This window comes from Rhinopithecus bieti, unplaced genomic scaffold, assembly GCF_001698545.2.
Source record: "Rhinopithecus bieti isolate Rb0 unplaced genomic scaffold, ASM169854v2 scaffold_29831, whole genome shotgun sequence".
Classification (NCBI taxonomy): domain Eukaryota; kingdom Metazoa; phylum Chordata; class Mammalia; order Primates; family Cercopithecidae; genus Rhinopithecus; species Rhinopithecus bieti.
In genome coordinates, this window is record NW_016812831.1 from 49,797 (window position 1) to 55,970 (window position 6,174).

Consider the following 6,174-nt stretch of genomic DNA (forward strand, 5'->3'; position numbering starts at 1 on the left):
AAAATTGCGAGGGGAGAATTTTTTTTTGGAGTTCTCATGGACTGGAGTTCCACAAGGATCTCAGGAAACCACTTCTTTGTTGCTTTAGTTTGCAAAAACTAACGTCCTAGGAAAAGAAGCTTCTGTCTAACCATGATGAGCTCATTTCTTCTGCATACCACGAAGTCTGAGACCCCATTGTCAAGAATCATGAAAATTTTACGCTCCAGTTTACTGAAAATCCTGACTCTTGAATTTAATATTGATTGGCATTGACAAAATGGTTCATTTTGGATGTTTCCTAAGTTGCTGGCCCAATGTATCAGTGGACTGAGAATCCTCCATTAGCTCCCTGTCTGTAGCACTGAGTTGATTGACAATCTTCAGAATCATCCCTGAAGAAGAGTCCTGAGGTTCGTCGGATTCTTGTAGACACTCAGGTGAACCAAAGGAATTAACTAAATTGAGGGCTGCCAGCCATTTCCATGTCACTAGGAATAATTGCCTCCTAAGTGTAAAGGTCTACATCACTCAGAATACCCTGCATGACAGGCTGATTCAAAAAAAATCCAACCCCACAGAGGCTCCACAGCAACCCTTACAGTTCTTTCAAGGAAGAAATAATCTCCAAGTTAGGTGAGTCATTATAGGTGTTCTGAGCTGTGGTAAACATTGGATTGGGCCCAGATTTGTCTGAGTTCAATGTGATTATTATACTCAGCTGCTGGTCCCATATGGCCTGAATATGGATAATTTAAATGAGCCTGGCTGTGTGATTTGTTATATGAAAATCTGAACTAAATAAACATAAAGAGCATGTGTGGACTAGCATGAGGGTGAGAGATCCTGGGAGCCTCACCCCCCATACTCTCATCGCCCTTTCCTCCAGGAACCTCCAGGTTCTCAGGGTGAGAATCCACCTAGATCCCTGCATGGCTGTATTACCAGGAGACCAAATCTCTGATAAAAACACTGAGACCTTCTTCAGGCAGACAGCCCATTTTACATCCTTATGTATGTGGGGAAAGGTAATCCATCCCCATTACAAGCCCATACCAGCAGCCTTTCTTTTTCATGAAAATGGCTAAAATTAGGAGAAAGGGGCACATTTATGAAAATTTTCCTGTGATGTTCCATCGAGAAAAGAGCAAAAATCAGCTACACACCTGGAGACTTCCAGTATCGGGCACAGTCCGGAGAAAGAAGATCACCAGAGTATTAAGATTCATCTGTAAGAACATGTAATGCTTCCGTGTTCCACACATTACGTCTCACCAGTTTAGTCAATATGGATTAAATATGAGAGTGTGGCAATGCACAAACTCTATCTGAGGAGGAAAATAGGATAAAAAATGTTCAGGAAAATAGAGCAATTTGAAGCCTCTGACAACAGCAACTTCAGCACCAAGGAAATGATTTCACCTTCATTGCCTCAAATTTACTTGTCATGGGGCATCTGCAGGGTTCCAAAGTGAGACCAGGTGAATGCAATGTGCACGCACTTCCCGGCTGTCCACTTGTATTCTGTTTTCTTCTGTTTGTAGAAAATAGACACATACTCAGCCTTAGTGCAAGTGTAGGGAGTGCTTTCCTTGACATGGATACCAGAAAAAAAGGAAACACATAGGGCCCATTAATGTAAAAATTAGCCACAGTGTGTGTGTGTGTGTGTGTGTGTGTGTGTGTGTGTGATTTGAGTACTAGAGTTCTATCCACGTGCACCGGCACCTGCAGGCATTCTCAGGTGCAATAATCAACTGCAGGACCCTAAAGGAAATCAGAGTCCCCCCAAATCCCTGAAGTTTTGGGGTTCACCATATGTCAAACGATTCTGTGCCTCTGGAGCTCCAGGAAAGGGCTCCCCAGTGATGCATGAGATCCTTTCTTCGGGTCTCCCTCTACAGTTCTCTGGGTTTCCTGAGACCAATTCAGTATTTCAAAAGATGGTGTGAGAAGCATGTTGTGTCACTAAAGGAAAATTCTGAGCCAGGGCACAGCCACTTAATACTGGGCTAGATACACTGGTAGGAATATACTCTCTAAGTTCAGACAGAAACGCTCCTGCTGGGTAGGGGCTGGGCTGCAGGGAGCACTCAGGATAAACCCAGCACAGGCTCCCGCCCCAGAGCAGGTGCACAGCAGGCTGAGGAGGGGTTCCTCTCAGGGCCTGGGACTTCCTTTAAAAATATCTAATATAAGTATTTCACAAGGACTTCTGATGTTTGTATAAATATTCCATTCAATTGTGAGCATTTATCAAACTGGATGTTGTAATGAGAACCACTTTCACAATGAGGATTTCAAACTCTGCTAGTTATCTTAATAGTAAGCAGCTGGAGGTCAGGAAGAGCTCCTTTCTTTTAAATCAGTGCAATTTTTGGATAGACACACTCATTCCCAAAATAACGCATTCGCATATTAAGGTCTAGAGCTGGTTCAACTTGCCCCTGATTCATTCAAATGTGGATTCAACGTGAGGTGCGTGACCTGAGGGAGCTTGTTCTCCAGTGGGGGAAGCTCTGTCAACACAGAGTTCAGGGATGTGTAGGGGATGCATGGCCTTTAACAGGATTACGGCTTGAACTCTCAGCTTCTACAATTGTGTCGTCCACGTGTCATGTATTTGTTCTTTTTTATACTGGGTCAGGAATTGGACTATTAAATAACATCCTTCAAGAATATGCAAATCACTGAGGTTAATACAGATAACTCTGTGCCCTGAGAGCATCAACCAACAACCACACCCCTCCTCGGGACCACACCCCACCAACAGCACAGCTCCTCACCATGGACAGGACCTACAGGATCCTCTTCTTGGTGGCAGCAGCAAAAGTTAAGGGGCTCCCAGTTCCAGGGCTGAGAGAGAAATCAGGCCAGTCAAGTGAGACTTCACACAATCCTCTCTCCTCTCCACAGGTGCCCAGTAACAGGTGCAGCTGGTGCAGTTTGGGCCTGAGGTGAAGCAGCCTGTGGCCTCAGTGAAGGTCTTCTGCAAGGCTTCTGGTTACCGCTTTACCACCTATGGTATGAATTGGGTGAGACAGGTCCCTGGAGAAGGGCTTGAGTGGATGGGATGGATGAACAACACTGGGAACCCACCCTATGCCCAGGGCTAAAAGGACGGTTTGTCTTCTCCATGGACACCTCTGTCAGCACAGCGCATCTGCAGATCAGCAGCATAAAGCCTGAGGACACTGCTGTGCGTTACTGTACGAGAGACAGTGTGGAAACCCACATCCTGAGAGAGTCAGAAGCCCTGAGGGAAGAGGTAGCTGTGCTGAGCTGAGGCAGTGGTGCAGCAGTTTCTTTATCTTCCATATGATCTCATTTTGCATCAACTTCCACTGTGATATTAGCCATGAATGTGGGATACGGGTGCTCCTAAGAGATCCCTAACTTGTCCTTTTTGATGGGTTTTCCAGAAGACGTGAGGAGCCACTTTGTTTGCAAAGCATCCCAAAGCCATGCCCTGCTCCACATACATGAGTGCCCATTTCCTGGTCTTTGGTTAACTGTAAAACGCTCATCAGTGCACCTGGGCTAATTTCACACCAGGTAGAAGAATGTGTTCTAAAGGAAAGCTAAAGCTGTAATAGCAATTCCTGCTCAATAACCTTCAGCTTCATTGCTTTTGTGTGACCCATCAATTAATTACATTACATCAAGGTTCTCAATGGGAGTGTCTAATAAATATAAGGGACGTACAGAAGTTCCCTAATTAAAATAATACAATTGTGAACACAACCTCAGTATTCAACCATGTCTCCACCCTTCACACCCTTCACCACAAAGGAATTTTCATCTCTCCTGGAAGTTGCGTTCATTTTGAAATTAGTTATTTTTTATTTTAATATCTCAAGATTATCGTATGTGACTATTTTAGCAGAAAGTGAGTGATGGAAACTTGAACTAAACAACTGAAAACAAATTCGCAACTAATTAAGCAAGATGATAGAATGTGATTGGCTCCAGGCTTTGATAATTCAGCAGTTTATGTACCCAGACTTTAAATTTACACATCTTCCTGTTACCTTCATGACACAGTCAACTCCCATTATGAAAGAAATGGTGACTGCATTCCCAAGGGTCATGCACAGTTACAAAAATAGACTGGGTAAGGTGAAGAGTTGATTGTTTAAATTCCCGTTTGAAGAAGTAGGATCAACTACTTTTCTGAATGGCTCACAATGACTCCAGCTCACTCACAGAGCTCAGACAGAAACCTCCCTTCAGGGTGGGAGCTGGGCTGCAGGGGGCACTCTGTAACCATAAAGATGAAAATGAGCTGTCAGATGGAACTTCCCCATCACCTCCACATGGAATTTATTGTTTGATTTCATTAGCACTCTTTACATAATGGTTCATTTGTTTTGGTCTGTTCATTACTTGTATTTTTCAAAGGAATCTCACTTGAATCTTTACTCTTTTGCATTTTGTCTCCAGGACAAGGTTGGGAAGTGTTACCTCCAGCATCATAACATGATCTAGTGACCTGACACATTTGCAGCAAAGAATTCCTACCGATTCAGAAGCTCTTTGGTTTTCTTTCCATGAAATAGAATTATTTCTTCTGTTCTGTGTATGAGCATATCCTAGCAATCCTGTACAGACCCACATAGATGTCTACAAGCCTATGAATTATTCTCTGTAAATAAAAAGTTATCTCAATTTCCCTCAATGTCCATAATTCTCCTGAAGGTGAGGAAGGTCTTTCTGGATGTGTATAAACAAAATGTCCAGAGACCACCTGGTAGGTCAGGAGCTCACCTGGCTCTGGATGTTGGCTCTGTCTCTTTCCCTCTGTGTCCCACAGGTCAGCTCACTTGTTCAGGTCCTAACAAGACAGCCCAGGTTTGTCCTGATGTTGAAACACACCCAACTTCTGATGACTCTCCTGTTAACCACATCCATAGAGATAGATTATTTATTATATAATTCACCAAACTAATGTCAAATGCCCAAGATGCAATTCCGCAAACTCTAGGGTATGTTCATGCAATTCAATGAAGGAGAAAGTCTTTCAGACACAGGTGTACCTGAAATGATAAATATGTGGGTGAGGACTCTGGGCTTGAGTGTCATTTTCCAGCCATGTTTCAGAAGTGTGACCTGTCAGGGAGGAACCAGAGTTCCTTGTGCTCTCAGACGAGAGGGCTCACAGATGTCCTCTCTTGTTCCCAGGAAAGGCAATTGCACTAATCTTGATGATGAGACTATGCTCCTGTGCTGACCTATTATAGTTTTTGACTGAAATTCTCACTGTGATCCCCAATCTACATCTATTCACACAGACCTGTATAAAGGTCAGGCCACATTCTCAGTGTCACACATTGACACGGTTGGAGATACGTCCCACTACCTTCTCCTGAGATTGCAGGCAGAATCCCAAATTTCAAACGTTCACAAAAGGGAAGGTCTCAGATTTTTTTTTTTTTATGACTCACTCTCTGGGACAGATATATTCCCTCTAACATGATGGATATTCTGAATTACAATATACATTGCATGGATGTAGGTTTGTATAAGTTCACTGTGACGAATATATTTAGCTGCTGCCCTAATGTTTTTGAATGGAGATTTGGCAATTTAGATAACCTGGATGTTTGGTTGGTTTCATATAAATCTTCACGGGTAGAACAGCATTGAACCTATTCCAAAATCTGTCCTCGATCCATGATCACACTCATCTCCCAGACCAGCTCCTTCAGGACATTTCCCTACCTGGAAGAAAAGGACTCTGGGCTTGGTGAGGGGAGGTCCCAGGAAAAGACCTGAGTTCTCAGAGGGCACAGCCAGCATCCTCCTCTCAGGGCGACCCCGAAAGACCGGGGCCTCCCTCATCCCTTTTCACCTCTCCATACAAAGGCACCACCCACATGCAAATCCTCACTTAGGCACCCACAGGAAACCACCACACATTTCCTTAAATGCAGGGACCAGCCCACATGGGAAATGCTCTCTGAGAGTCATGGACCTCCTGTGCAAGAACATGAAGCACCTGTGGTTCTTCCTCCTCCTGGTGGCAGCTCCCAGATGTGAGTGTCTCGGGGATGCAGATATGACGATATGGGAGGCTGTCTCTGATCCCAGGGCTCACTGTGGGTCTCTCTGTTCACAGGGGTCCTGTCCCAGGTGCAGCTGCAGGAGTCGGGCCCAGGACTGGTGAAGCCTTCGGAGACCCTGTCCCTCACCTGC

At 44.4% G+C, this 6,174-nt stretch overlaps 1 long non-coding RNA gene and 2 pseudogenes across 3 annotated transcripts in view; 2 read left to right on the forward strand and 1 right to left on the reverse strand.

Moving 5' to 3' along the window:
- Positions 1-386: 386 nt before the first annotated feature.
- LOC108512000 (uncharacterized) lies at positions 387-1,540 on the reverse strand. Its single transcript, XR_001880456.1, has 3 exons — positions 1,402-1,540; positions 1,146-1,307; positions 387-470 (listed from the first exon to the last, which is right to left on the reverse strand). It is a non-coding gene; the product is annotated as an uncharacterized LOC108512000 (long non-coding RNA).
- A 1,226-nt stretch (positions 1,541-2,766) lies between these two features.
- LOC108511999 (Ig heavy chain V-I region V35-like) lies at positions 2,767-3,221 on the forward strand (annotated as a pseudogene). The gene is made up of 2 exons (XR_001880455.1): positions 2,767-2,806; positions 2,890-3,221. The product of XR_001880455.1 is annotated as an Ig heavy chain V-I region V35-like (transcript).
- A 2,677-nt stretch (positions 3,222-5,898) lies between these two features.
- The window catches only part of LOC108511996 (putative V-set and immunoglobulin domain-containing-like protein IGHV4OR15-8), an 8,814-nt pseudogene continuing 8,538 nt past the window's right edge, over positions 5,899-6,174 (forward strand). Inside the window, exons 1-2 of the transcript XR_001880454.1 lie at positions 5,899-6,014; positions 6,098-6,173. The product of XR_001880454.1 is annotated as a putative V-set and immunoglobulin domain-containing-like protein IGHV4OR15-8 (transcript). The remainder of the gene's footprint in view (positions 6,015-6,097; position 6,174) is intronic.